The following is a 14786-nucleotide window of genomic DNA, read 5'->3' as shown; positions in this document are numbered from 1 at the left end:
CAAAGCACTCTACAGCCAACAGAGTAGTGGTTTACATTAGTCAGCTCAGTCTAGCATGGACCTTGAATCCACGACCAGTGAATACACTCATGCTAGAAACACAGTTGAAGCAATACTTCACTAGTGTAGACTCTTAGTCATTAGAAATGCTGTCACTTCCATGTGAGATACCAGGAATATACAGTATTTGGCAGAATTCAGCATTAGCTAACCCACTTGAAAATTTTCTCAATGCCCCACTGTTTGCATGCACAGCACAATTAGTAAAAAAAAGGAAATATTAGACAAGACCAAAAAGTGTCTCTTTAAAAGCCAAGAACTGCAGATGCCTCATGCTTGCTGAATTACCAGGGAAGCATCTCCTTTCGAATAGATTTGCTGACATTGTTAGGTTTAGACCTCAGAGAATAAACGGTGCTGTATGCTTTAGTGAGGGAAGAGGTCAGAGTGAGTGAGGGGAAATTGAAACTCTGCAGTACAGAGGGATCGGAGTGTCCTGGTATATGACGTACAGCAAGATAGTATGAAAGTACAGCTAGCGATTAGGAAGGAAAATGGAATGCTATCATTTAATTTAAAAGGGAACGAAATGTGAAATGTGTAATCTTGTAAGGCAAATGAGATCACATTTGCAGCACTGCATAAAGTTTTGGTTGCTATTAGAGCAATGGAGGCAGTCCAGGGAAGACTCACATGACAGATTCCTGGGATGAAGAGATTAGCTTATTGGGAAAGTCTGGACAGGTTGGGGCTTTGATGTTGAGAAGAATTTGAAGAAATATTACCAATTCTGATGAGGAGTCACCTGACTCAAAACATTAACTCTGCTTTCTTCCCACAGATGCGGCTAGACCTGCTGAGTTTCTCCAGCAATTTCCTTTTTATCTTTCAGGTAATCTTACTGTAGTATGAAATATGTCCTGTGGGAAACCAACAGTGTCAATGCCAAGGCAATTTTTTTCCATTGCGGGAGAGACTAGAAATAGGGGTACACAAATTTTTAAAAAATAAACAACGTTTCCTTTTAAACTGGAGATGGGGAGAACTGCTCTTGTACTGAGGTTGTTAGGCTGTGAAATTCTCTAGCCCCAGGGAGCAGTGGAGATACGTCACTGAATATTTTTAATGGAGTTAGATGGATTTATGATAAACAAAGGAACCAAAAGATTATATTCAGCAGTTGGAAATGTGGAGCTGAGGCCACAATTAGATCAACCATGGTCTTCGTGAATAACAGATGAGGATCTTTGGGATCAAAAGAGGGGGAGGTGAGAGGGGATTGTGAAAACAGAGCAGGAAATTAGATTGGAAGGAGAGCTGGAGTTAGAGCATAATATAAAAGGTTGAAAGGAAAAGTGAACAGTGGTCTTGAAAAAAGGTGTTACAGCTGATGATCCTTCACATCTGAAAAGAAAGGGAATAAAAAGTTTCTGAAAGGAAACAAGGACAGCAAAGGATTAAATGTTACTGCAGATACAGACTGCTTTGGAAGGAAAGAAGATTAAAAAGGGGCACAAGACACTCAATGTAGATCTCGGGATGTGGCAGCAGGAAGGTGTCAGAATATTTGAGATAAAATCATGGAATCCTTACAGTGTGGAAAAAGGCCACTTGGCTCAGCAGATCCACACCAACCCTCCGAACAGCATCCTACCCGGACCCACCCCCACATCCTATCCCTGTAACCCTACATTTCCCATGGCTAATGCATCTAGTCTGCACATCCTAAACACTGACAATTTAGCATGGCCAATCGACCTATTCTGCCCATCTTTACGACTGGGAGGAAACCGGAGCACCCGTACACAGGGAGCGTGTACAAACTCCACACAAACAGCCATCCGAGGGACCCTGTACTCTGAGGCTGCACAGTTAACCACTGAGCCACATAGCTGTAATTGTTGGTGGATCGGAATTGTGAAGACTAAACTTTCAGTAGGCATCTCAAAAGTAAGTCAGAGCTGGAGAAAGAAAGATGCTGAGGAAAGAGATTTAGCTGTTAAAATTTGTTAGATGATGCCCAATGAAATATAAGAAGGGAAACAGAAACAAAAAAGGTAAAACAACAGATTACAAAAGAACTTCAATTAGACAGGAAAGCAGGAATTCAAGATGCACATTCCTGGAAGAAAAATTGGCAGTGAATTAGCACAAACATAAAAGCAAAATGCTACAGATTTAAAAAAAGTAAAAACTGAAATTGCTCAAGACCTTCAGCAGTTAACATCTAAGAAAAAAAAAAGAGATAACATTTCAGACTGAAGGCTTTTCATCAAAATGGTGTGGGGGTGGGGCAGGGTAGGGGCAAAGTCTATATAATTCATCTATTATCTGGTAGTCATGTGATACAATGAGATTGTTTTGTTATAATTAGTTATCAATTCCAATACCAGGGGGTAGGGCTTTAGTTGGGCAGTGGTAGTGTCTCTACCTCTGAATGATGAGGTGTAGATTCAAGCCCTACATGCCTGTAATCCCACTGTCAACCACAAGCTCTCATCTGATCCGAGCCATGTTCAGCTGAACCTCTCGTTTCACAAAACTTAATTCTTTCCCTACCTGCTTATACTTGACACACACCCTCCTCACTTTCAGCTCCTTTTCACAGTAGCCACCAGATTATACATTTCAGTTTGGAAATTTATTAAATTCTAGCCTTCATATTTATTTTTGCTATCTTTACACTAGGGTGTATTATATTCCAAAACCTTAGTTGGTAAAGAATAGAATTGGAACTGATCTTCAAACACTTATCAGCATTTAGAGTTACACATACTAACAGCATGCACTCCCTAAATCTATAATCACTGTTCCAGATTATTGGGGATCACTTACATTCCAATAAATAATAATCATTAACTGTATAGAGTTAAATAGCAACAATTTAAAAGAACACTTTTACTCTATCAAAACATCCCAATGCTTCATAGAAGCAAGATTTAAAGAATCGCAAGGGTAACAGAGGAGATATATCACCATGTTTTGGTTACCTGATCGGAGAGGTAGGTTTTAATGGGAAGAAAGTGAGGTACAGAGGCAGAGAGTGGGTGTTCCAGAGTTTATGGTCCAGATAACTAAAGGCATTGCCACCAATGGTGAACCAAAAACAAAAATGAAGGCGGCATTCATGGCCAGGATTAGTGGAAGGTTGTGGGTTGGAGAGGATTACAAAGATAGGGAGTGACGAGGAGTTAGATCAACCACTGCTTGTGTGAATGCACTTCCTGATTTCACTTCTGAATTCATTGCCTCGATACAACAACTTGCATTTATATAGCCTCTTATAAATGGTGGAGCGACTAAAATCTGGGATTTTCAAAATAAGAATTGGAGGAGCACAGAGATCTCCAAAGGACTATAGGAGTGGACCAAGTTGTACAGATATGAAAAGGCACTGCGATACAAGGATTTGAAGATGGGGAGGGGGTTCTAAAAGTAGGTTCTGGCCTAGTGAGGCTAAAGGGGTTGTGGATGGACAGGACTCATTCCAAATTAGGATGTGCACTTCATTTTTTTGGATGAACTCAAATTAATGGAAGATCATAGATCAGCGGCTTTGGAATGGTCAACTTTGGAGATAACAAAAAGTAAAAAGGCACAGGATATCGGTTTCAACAACACATGATCTGAGACTGGGTTGGAGATAGGCTATTGCAAAAATCATAGCCTATGATATGTAGTTAGAGATTCAGCTCAAATAGTATGGCAAGGTAACAAAAACACTCAAATAAAAACAAATGTGAATGCTGGAGTCTTGAATATTTATAAGAAGTATTGGAAAAACTCAGCAGGTTTGTCTGCGTTTGAGAGAGGAGGAACAGAGTCAAATGTTTTGAATCTAACATGACACTTCATGGCCAAGCATCCTGTTTCTCTCCCCTCTATTGCTGTCAGTGCTGGAGGAATTCAGCAAGTCTGTTCTTATAACAAATAAATACCAGGCACAGGTCAGAGAAATAGGCAGAGTTGGTGGCTAGGGAATTGTGTGTTTGGCAGGGACCAAAGACAATAACTTCAGCCTTCCCCAATTTTTATATTATATATTGAACAGGCAGCATAACAAAATCAATGAAAGGATAGAGATCAATTCTGCCAAAATCCCTAGAACCCTTGAAAAACTTGAGGATAGGCAAGTCCCCCGGACCTGACGGGATATATCCTAGGATTATGTGGGAAGCAAGAGAGGAAATTGCAGAGCCGTTGGCAATGATCTTTTCGTCTTCACTGTCAATGGGGGTGGTGCCAGGGAACTGGAGAGTGGGCGAATGTTGTGCCCCTGTTCAAAAAAGGGAATAGGGATAACCCCGGGAATTACAGGCCAGTTAGTCCTACTTTGGTGGTAGGCAAAGTAATGGAAAGGGTACTGAGGGATAGGATTTATGAGTATCTGGAAAGACACTGCTTGATTAGGGACAGCCAGCACGGATTTGTGAAGGGTAGGTCTTGCCTTACAAGTCTTATTGAATTCTTTGAGGAGGTGACCAATCATGTGGAAGAGGGTAGAGCAATGGATGTAGTATACATGGATTTTAGTAAGGCATTTGATAAGGTTCCCCATGGTAGGCTTATGCGGAAAGTCAGGAGGCATGGGATAGTGGGAAATTTGGCCAGTTGGATAGAGAACTGGCTAACCGGTTGAAGTCAGAGAGTGGTGGTAGATGGTAAATATTCAGCCTGGAGCCCAGTTACAAGTGGAGTTCCGCAGGCAAAGTTCTGGGTCTTCTGCTGTTGCAATTTTTATTAATGACTTGGAAGAGGGAGTCGTAGGGTGGGTCAGTAAATTTGCAGACGATACGAAGATTGGTGGAGTTGTGGATAGTGAGGAGGGCTGTTGTCGGCTGCAAAGGGACTTAGATATGATGCAGAGCTGGGCTGAGGAGTGGCAGGTGGATTTCAACCCTGTCAAGTGTGAGGTTGTCCATTTTGGAAGGACAAATAAGAATGCGGAATACAGGGTTAATGGTAGGGTACTTAGTAAGATGGAGGAGCAGAGGGATCTTGGGGTCGATGTTCATAGATCTTTGAAAGTTGCCACTTAGGTGGATAGAGCTTGTAAGAAGGCCTATGGTGTATTAGCGTTCATTAGCAGAGGGATTGAATTCAAGAGTCGTGAGGTGATGTTGCAGCTGTATAGGACCTTGGTAAGGCCACATTTGGAGTACTGTGTGCAGTTCTGGTCGCCTCATTTTAGGAAAGATGCGGAGGCTTTGGAGCGGGTGCAGAGGAGATTTACCAGGATGTTGCCTGGAATGGAGAATAAGTCGTACAAGGATAGGTTGAGAGTGCTCGGCCTTTTCTCATTGGAACGGCGAAGGATGAGGGGTGACTTGATAGAGGTTTATAAGATGATCCGGGGAATGGATAGAGTAGACAGTCAGAGACTTTTTCCCCGGGTACAACAGAGTGTTACAAGGGGACATAAATTTAAGGTGAAGGGTGGAAGGTATGGGGGGGGATGTCAGGGGTAGGTTCTTTACCCAGAGAGTGGTGGGGCCATGGAATGTGCTGCCTGTGGGAGTGGCACAGTCAGAATCATTGGTGACCTTTAAGCGGCAATTGGATAGGTGCTTAAGCTAGGACAAATGTTCGGCACAACATCGTGGGCCGAAGGGCCTGTTCTGTGCTGTATTGTTCTATGTTCTATGTTCTAACCCCCACCTTTAATACCATCAATCCTAACAGTCTCAATTTCTGTCAAACTACAAATGTCTCACAGTTCTAACAAAAGGTCCTGCCTTCTACACTGCTAAATCTCAATAAGGCTGACTGCCTCCATGCTCCCAAACTCAAGCAGCACCAAAGGTCTGTGAAAAAGCAGTAATTTCCCTCCTCTGGACTTGAACCACCACAACAGCCATCTTTCGAAATCACGTATTCTTTGGTAGCAATCTATAGGAGCCCATCAGATTATGGAGCGAACCCACCTGCTCTCGAAATTGCTACTAAACTTTTGCCAGATTGGAGCATACCCAAAAATTCTGTACTGTCCAACACTATCCTAGCGATACAGAATATCATACACTACTTTCACCTTGATAATGTTTCTTCATTTTAACCAAATTAAAACAAAGTCCAAACACACCATTACATCCCACTGCTTAAAAACTTCCTTCAACTTGGCATGAATAATATCATTGAAGTGTGGTTATTTTGAAGGTGGTACATCTGAATGGTATCTTCAGTGTCTCTTCAAACTGTGACAGTTGTTTCGAATGAACAGTAAAGAAAAGAACAGTTGATCAGATACAGTGGGCTAAATCCACATTGCATTGATTATTTTAGAGGGATTCCTCGCTGTCAGGCTTAGCAAGTCTCTCACAAACACGCCGCATTAATTAGCTACCCCACTCCACGGCATCTCTCATATTCAATTTCTGCTCCACCTTACCACATACCATTCTCAGAATAGTTTACCGGTCACCAGAGATCCCAGGATTCACAAGCATCCCTCGTGGCCACACCATCTTTGTACACTCAGACAAGCACCATCATGCAGAACAGTTCTGCTTGATTGCTGACATTTACTCTGGACGGGGAAAAAAAAAAGCAATGCTCAGCAATGCAGGAAAGGACCTGGAGGTCCTACTGGCTAGGTGATGCACAGTTTTAATTTCCTCCTCCCTCAGGACCAACAGCAGAAGTCAAGGCAACAGACCATGCCAGCCTGGTCAGAGGTTGCCAGCCTCTAAAGCAGCCTCAGCCGTCTGGGGTGACAATATTGTCGGAAGTGCAATAGCCTTTTCCCCTCAAACATAGTAAAGTCCACCATCTTCTCACACTCACTCCGTTCTGGAACTGCATCCAATTCCAACCAAGTTTAATGCTCTAACACTCTCAATATTGCCTGCAACATCTTCCCCACTCACTCACACACACCCCAAACCCTACATGTCTTCTGCATGGCCTAGTCACTCAGGACACCACCACAGCCACCAAATGTTAGCTGGTTGTTTTTGACCAAAACAGACTTGATGGGCTGAAGGGCCTTTTTCTGTTAGACCTTTAATGACCACCAACTGCCCTACCCACCTTCTTTTTTCCTACTGTAACATCGGTCTCTCACTCATTGCAGGAGACAAACAGCTCACAATAGGACAGAAAGAGTCAAGAGGCATTGTGTGCTGCCTGTCATTCGGCTCCTCACCCTTTAGGAGGACAGGATACAAACTCTGACCATGCTGAGCAGGGCCTGGACTGGTAATGGAGGCTGCCTTGGACTTACTGTGCCAGGAACGCTCAAGTAAAACCTCTTCCCAACTTCCTCTTGATGACCGAGGCCTGCTGACAACCTATGACAAGCTCCCTGGCTTTGCATCTGCTCTAAGTGACACAGCAAGACAGCAGTAATGTGAGCCTTGTATCTGACAGGGGGATAAAAGTGCAAAAGGGCAAAGCAAGACCATGCAATGTGTGGATGCTGTGAGCATCCAGGTAGGCCTAGAGTAAGTGAACACAAGAACAGTGAAAAAAGGACCAGGAGATTCAGCCCGGTCCAGTCTGCGAGTTGGGTGTCTGTCCCTGAGTGCACAGTGTCCTTGCTACAGCTTTACAGTGATAGAAGCTGGTACTACCCAAGATGCAGCATTGAAGTGCAGAACAATATCGCAAGTGGATCAAAGATGTGCCACGAGGCCAGGATCTTTGGATGATGCTCTGAAATGTTGGTCCTTGGTTTTCAACAAGGTGGTTACTCTGAACAAGTGGCTAGCTAAATCCATCCGGTTCTCTTTCTGATTTCCTTCGCAAAATTTGAAAACATCTAGCCTGCTTGGTGAATTTGATTAACTGGAAGTCTGACTATTAACAAGGGGAGTTATGCCCTTAACAAAAGCATTCCACGTCATTAATAAGCATCAATTGGCATCTTGCTGCCTCCTAATGAGAATCTCACCATGCTGCTTGGGAGAAGCATAAAGATGGTGTGAGATGAGATTGACGTTGAGATGGCCTTGATTCTGCCACAATCACACCATAGGCCACATCGCTCAGAACCCTTGAAGATTCTATCTAATAGATCAGAGACAGAATATTCACTGACACCTAATTGACCCCTTTACGATCATTCAGTACTTGACAGCAATTAGACTTCATGACCTTAAAAATCAACAACTTCTGTACTACATGGCATTACAAATTTCTCGGCTGCACTTGATATTCCCTTGATCATTATTTCCTCCAGAAGTGGATGTTGCATATGTCATGATCAATATTTTCCTTTAATAACCCAGTCATATGATCGTATGACTCAGGCAAATAATAAAATCTCACGCTGTAAATACTGGATATGAGAATTCTGCATGAACCACCAATTGTTCATTTAAATCTGTTTCAAAGAAAACTAAATCAATACAGGAGAGAAGGTCATTTGTAAACAAGCTGATTTGGATTACATGTAAAGTATGAATAAAAACAATATTTCTTTCAATGAATTTCAATTATTCACATAGATAACAAGGCAGTCCACTCTACCAGTCATTCATGAATACTCATTTCTAATCTTAAGAACGAATTCCCTGCTTCTGCAATTAAATTAAAAAATCACAACGAATATTCAGCAGATTTGACAGCATCTGCTCTTGAATCTGTTTTCCACAACAACCTCTGCCTGGTCTGTTTTCTAATTTTGTTTCATTTAATCTCTTTTTTCTAACCAACCGGTTCAGGAGACTTTTTTTTAAAACATACCTCCAGAGCAGGTGGGACTTGAACCTGGGCCTCCCTCCAGGAGCGGGGTCATTACCACTGTGCCACAAAAGGACGTCTGGTCTGCTTTCTATTCAGCAAAGCAAAACACCTGACTTCAATAATGGCTACAGCCATATTTATTGAATCATATAAGAGCCCATTCCACTCATTTGGACTATACCAACTCTCTGAAGGTTCGAGCATGAGCCCTATTCCTCTGCTCTTTTGCCATGACCTGAAGTTTTTCTACCCTTGTTCAAGCCTACATACAAATCCCTTTGAAAACCGACTTCAGTGAGTGAACTCCCAACTATAGCAACAACATTACTTTATCTCAAATGTGTAATTATATTACAAATTTTGTGATGAAAAGCTAATCTATCTTTAAAATGGACACAGGATACTTTATATAAATAGTTCCCATAAGTCACATGACTATCCCATGACTTCAGCAAGTGTTGAAATCAGACTCTGCTTACCTCACAAAAATCACCAGAGGCCTTTTGAAATTCAATGAACAAGGGTAAACAGAAACGCCCATGACAACGGTTATTTAGATTAGATTAGATTACATTACATTACAGTGTGGAAACAGGCCCTTCGGCCCAACAAGTCCACACCGACCCGCCGAAGCGCAACCCACCCATACCCCTACATATACCCCTTACCTAACACTAGGGGCAATTTAGCATGGCCAATTCACCTGACCTGCACATCTTTGGACTGTGGGAGGAAACCGGAGCACCCGGAGGAAACCCACGCAGACACAGGGAGAATGTGCAAACTCCACACAGTCAGTCACCTGAGGCGGAATTGAACCCAGGTTCTGGCGCTGTGAGGCAATAGTGCTAACCACTGTGCCACCGTGTCGCCCCACCAATGGTTATCTTGGAGTTACAAAGTTGTTCTTTCTGTCTCACCTAAAATCTGACAAAATTACAGTCATCCAAATGAACAGCTGAAACAATTAACTATTTACACATCCTAGCTAGAAGAACTGGGGTGGGTCCATGCTTCATAAATGGTTAACCTAATACTTTAAAACTGAAGCATTTGACATTTTGGGATAGCAGTCAGTCTGGCTAGATTTCTTGTGGTGCAGTGGTAGTGTCCCTATCTCTGAGCCATAAGGCTTGAGTTCAAGTCCCACCTGCTCCAGAGGTATGGAATCACATCATTCTAGACAGAGTAATGTAGACGATATCTAAAAGTCTGGCTATCACCAACTATTTTAGATTCAGGACCAGAAATTTCTGTGCACCATGAGAAACAGTCACAGCTTCTCAACAGAGATAGAGAAAAACATCCAGGACTATTCAACAGGAGTAATTAATGAACCTTACTTATAAATAAACTAAATGTTCAACCCAGGTTCTGATAAATATTTACCTGGAATCAATGTTCAAATCCAGACATTTATATATTATGGAAATTGAATCCATTGTTAGCCAATTTTAATTTACAGTAACAATTTAAATGGAAAATTAAGCTATTTTGTAAGCTAAATGGTCAGAAATGCAAAATATGTAAGACATTTTGCTTTATGCCACTTTATAAAGCAGCATATCACCCTCGGAGTAACTCACCCAGAAATCACTTATGTTAACAGTACATCTAGTACATACTCACTGCTCTCAATTCTTCAAATACAAAAGTTTAAATTGGAACCAAAGCAATGGTTTTGCAAACTCTCAAGAGTGTTGTCCAAAGGTTAGCATAACAGATTTAAAGTCAGCTCTATGGTTTTCAGCTTCTGAAGCAAATGATTCATTCACCATGAGTTTTCTTATTAAATTGGAGGTTGCTTAGCTCAGTTGGTTGGGCAGCTGGTTTGAATGCAAAGTGTGGTAACTTTTAAATAAATTCTTTATTCTTAAGACATCCAAATTTTACTTGGGCAAATTTTACACACAGCATTACATGTGTATTATATGGGCTCTGTAAAAGAGAACTAAAATACAAAACATAAACAGGAATAAGCCATTCATTCCTTTAAGCCTGTCCTGCCATTCAATAAGATCCCACTTGAACTTCTAAGTTCCTAATTTCATCAGATATAGGAGCAAAATTAGGCCATTTGGTCCATCGAGTCTGCTCCACTATTCGATCATGGCTGACATGCTCCTCATCCCCATTTTCCTGCTTTCTCTTCATATCCCTTAATCAGATTACCAATTAAAAATCTGTCCAACTCCTCCTTACTTTGGGGTAGAGAATTCCACAGATTCACAACCCTTTGGGAGAAGTAGTTTCTCTTCAACTGTTTTAAATTTGCTAACTCTTTTCCTAAGACTAATGATTGTTACCTCAACTGTACTTTTTTAAAAAAATACTATCCACATATTCCCAATTCGTTCAGTATCCAAAAACTCCCAATATCTGTCTTGAATATAGTAATTATAGACTAGTGAGCCTTACTTCTTTTGCAGGCAAAGTTTTGGAAAGGATTATAAGAGATAGGACTTATAATCACCTAGAAAGGAATAATTTGATAGGGATAGTCAACACAGTTTTGTGAAGGGTAGGTCGTGCCTCACAAACCTTATTGAGTTTTTTGAGGAGGTGGCCAAACAGAGAGATGAGGGTAAAGCAGCTAACGTGGTGTATGTGGATTTTAGTAAAGCGTTTGATAAGGTTCCCCATGGTAGGCTATTGCAGAAAATACAGAGGCTTAGAATGGAGGGTGATTTAGTGGTTTGGATGAGAAATTGGCGAACTGAAAGAAGATATAGAGGATGGTGGTTGATGGGAAATGTTCATCCTGGAGTTCAGTTACTTAGCGCTGCAAGGATCTGTATTGGGGGCATTGCGGTTTGTCATTTTTATAAATGACCTGGATGAGGGCGGAGAAGGATGGGTTAGTAAATTTGCAGATGACAACAGTGGAGTTGTGGACATTGCAGAAGGATGTTGCAGGTTACAGAGAGACATAGATAAGCTGCAGAGCTGGGCCAAGAGGTGGCAAATGGAGTTTAATGCGGAAGAGTATGAGCTGATTCACTTTGGAAGAAGCAACAGGAATACAGAGTACTGCGCTAATGATAAGATTCTTGGTAGTATAGATGAGCAGAGATCTCAGTGTCCATGTGCACAGATTCCTGAAAGTTGCCACCCAGGTTGATAGGGTCGTTAAGGCGGCATACGGTGTGTTAACTTTTATTGGCAAAGGGATTGCATTTCAGAGCTATGAGGTCATGTTGCAGCTGTACAAAACTCTGGTGCAGCCACATTTGGAGTATTGCGTACAATTCTGGTCACCGATGGAAGTATGTGAAAGCATTGGAAAGGGTGCAGTTGAGATTTACCAGGATGTTACCTGGAATGGAGGGAAGGTCTTATGAGGAAAGGCTGAGGGACTTGAGATTGTTTTCATTAGAGAGAAGAAGGTTAAGAGGTGACTTAATTGAGGCATACAAGATGATCAGAGGGTTAGACAGGGTGGACAGTGAGAGCCTTTTTCCTTGGATAATGATGGCTGGCTTGAGGGGACATAGCTTTAAATTGAGGGATGGCAGATATAGGACAGATATCAAAGGAGGTTCTTAACTCAGAATAGTAAGGGCATGGGATGCTCTGCCTGCAACAGTAGTGGATTAAGGGCATTTAAATGACCATTGGATAAATATGGACAATAACGGAATAGTGTAGGTTAGATGGGTTTTAGATTGTTGCACCGACCTGTGAAACCATCGAGGGTCGAAGGGCCTGTTCTGCACTGTAATGTTCTATACTCACTCAGTATGAACATTTACAACCCTTTGGGGCAGGTCATTCCAATGATTCATAACCCATCAAATGAAGAGATTCCCCCTGAAACCAGTTCTCATTAGGCGATTCCTCCTCCCGTTCTGAGAATGTAACCCATAAACACTCTCCAGCCAGACGAAACATCTTCCCTGCACTTACCCTGTCACATTCTGTAAGCTCATCAACCAACTCACTAAAGGTAATACTATGCTAATCCCACAATAGTACAGGGTGATGCAAAAATGAGTTATAAAACTCATATGTTGAGACTTAAAAACCAGGAAGGTGAAGACTGTCAAGACACTTTTTGCCAAAAAAAAAAATCACATATGGTAAGTCGCAAGAACCTTTCCTTATCAAATTTCTGCCGCTGGCTTCACGTACTAATCCCTGTTTCAAACTGCGGGCACAGTCGTGAAGGTAGGTGCTTGACGGTGTGGTTCATAATAATTATCCTTCATTGACACTCTACCAAGGAGAGGGTAACTCTGATATCAATGCTCCCAGCTATAGATTAACTAGCAAGGGATAAAACAATTGTCAATGCAGGAGACTGTAACTAGTCCCAAAAGACTGGATTCTAATGTCAAGGGTAGAAGAGGTTCTTCAGCCTTCTCCACAGCGCAACTAGGAAAAGGACAACTTCAAAGGTCAAACCTGGATCTTTCAGCTGCTGTACACATTACACCAAGGTAGTATTAGCTGAAGCCTTGGACAAGACTCCGCACAATCCATATTAACTTAAATATACTCAATATGCAGATTGTTTAGCAAGTTGTGAAGATGAAAACTCATCAAGACATAACATCAATCTAGCCTATAAGCTGGTCTTTTCTTTTCTCTGAATGCTCATGTAGTGACGTGATGTGAGAATCATACTGAAACTTACAAATGTTAATGCTGTAGTAGTGTATACTTATAGTGCCCTGGAAATGTTGAGTCTTGCTATCAGCAGTAAGTAGCCCTTTTAAGCAGCAGGTTTGTAGAAGAGATGGACAGATAAATAACCAAGGAGGCACAGATAAAAAAGAAACTCCCTGAAAATTATTCCAGTTGTCAACTGTTCGTTGATTTTCTGCATTTTGTTTTGAGCTATTGCAAATCAAAAATGACCAAAAATGTAGCATTACACCTGACACACAAAGTTGAGGTAATGTTTTACTTGTTTTGCCACTGGACAATTCTGTTGAAGGGTCTTTCTACAAAAGATCAACCTAAGCCAATGCCTAATGCCAGCATTTATTTTGCGTTCAATAGTTCAGGTCTGCTAATTTTCTTCTCATCTGCAGGAAGAAAATGAATACACAGTTTCCCGAAGGCAGCTGAAAATTACGGTATGATTTCGCCAGTCAACACAACAATTCACGTTTTACTACAAACATTCTGGGAATGAACAATAAAATTAGACCACTCCATCCATCCAAACTTCTAAGACTAGGAAAAACTAGCGCATTGTTCATGAAGTACTTGCCCCACCCGTCTTCAGCCCATTTAAAATAATGACTGCAATAAAAAGGGTGAGTCGAATACAATAAAAATCGACCTTCAGATTACCAGTTCACGTCTTGTTTCATTACACCATGACTTGAGAAGGAATTAGCAAACACAGCAACCCTCCCCGTTAAAAACGCAGTATTAATTTCCGTCAATGCTTACTTTCAACTGATGCCTGCTTGAGGGATCTTTATTGTAAGGTGCGGAAGCAGAATCCCCCTCTTACCTTCCTGAATTACTTTGATTGCATTCGCCCCTTGGCTCGCACTGATTGCCAGTCTGCGCAAGTCTCTGCTTTATGCTCCAGTAAAAGAGGAACTCGCCACTGACTGACACTTGTATCCACCAGTCAAACCCTTCTCTGCAAATCCCTGGCCACCGAAATCAACTGGAAAGTGAAAAGGAAGAGAGAAAGAAATGTTTTTTTTTACAAAAAAGCGGTGGAGAAATATCAGTGAAACAGCTATACTGCATCAAGTTTTCTTTTAAAATGCTAAAGTGGAAAGGTGTATGGGCTTTTTTTTTCCTGAGAGAATAAGGAGGTTAAAGGGTGCAGAAAATCTACCAATCCCAAATTGGGAATGGTGAATGCAGTACTGTACGCATTCTGGGCATCGGTTAATTTTGCTTTAAAAAAGTGGGAAATTACTCAAACTGTAAATGCCTGTTTTGTTTTAAATAATCGCTCTTAATACAGAGAGGAACATTTCGACCTTGGGTTCAGTCGATTACATTTTAAAATAGACCAGTTCCCCTCAGATTAAATATGATTTAGCTTCTAGGAATCCATTTCCTGGAATGCTGTGGCGCAAGTAACGCCATGAGAAGGGGAAAAAAAACAAGGAAATAAAATGTTTTCA

At 41.5% G+C, this 14786-nt stretch overlaps 1 protein-coding gene across 4 annotated transcripts in view; it reads right to left on the bottom strand.

Moving 5' to 3' along the window:
• lgmn (legumain) overlaps positions 1-14311 on the bottom strand; it is a 47141-nt gene extending 32830 nt beyond the window's left edge. Inside the window, exon 1 of one of the 4 annotated variants that reach the window (XM_087989689.1) lies at positions 14089-14311. The gene's annotated coding sequence lies outside the window, so the exon portion shown is untranslated. Of the gene's footprint in view, positions 1-8685; positions 8705-13986; positions 14005-14088 lie in introns of those variants that run through there. The other 3 variants (XM_087989690.1, XM_087989692.1, XM_087989691.1) reach the window with 3 other exon arrangements.
• Between the last annotated feature and the right edge of the window lie 475 nt (positions 14312-14786).

Source organism: Chiloscyllium plagiosum, unplaced genomic scaffold (genome assembly GCF_037043375.1).
Source record: "Chiloscyllium plagiosum isolate Xiang-an unplaced genomic scaffold, Cpla_swu_hap1 HiC_scaffold_8, whole genome shotgun sequence".
Classification (NCBI taxonomy): domain Eukaryota; kingdom Metazoa; phylum Chordata; class Chondrichthyes; order Orectolobiformes; family Hemiscylliidae; genus Chiloscyllium; species Chiloscyllium plagiosum.
This window is presented reverse-complemented; position numbering and strand designations above follow the sequence as displayed.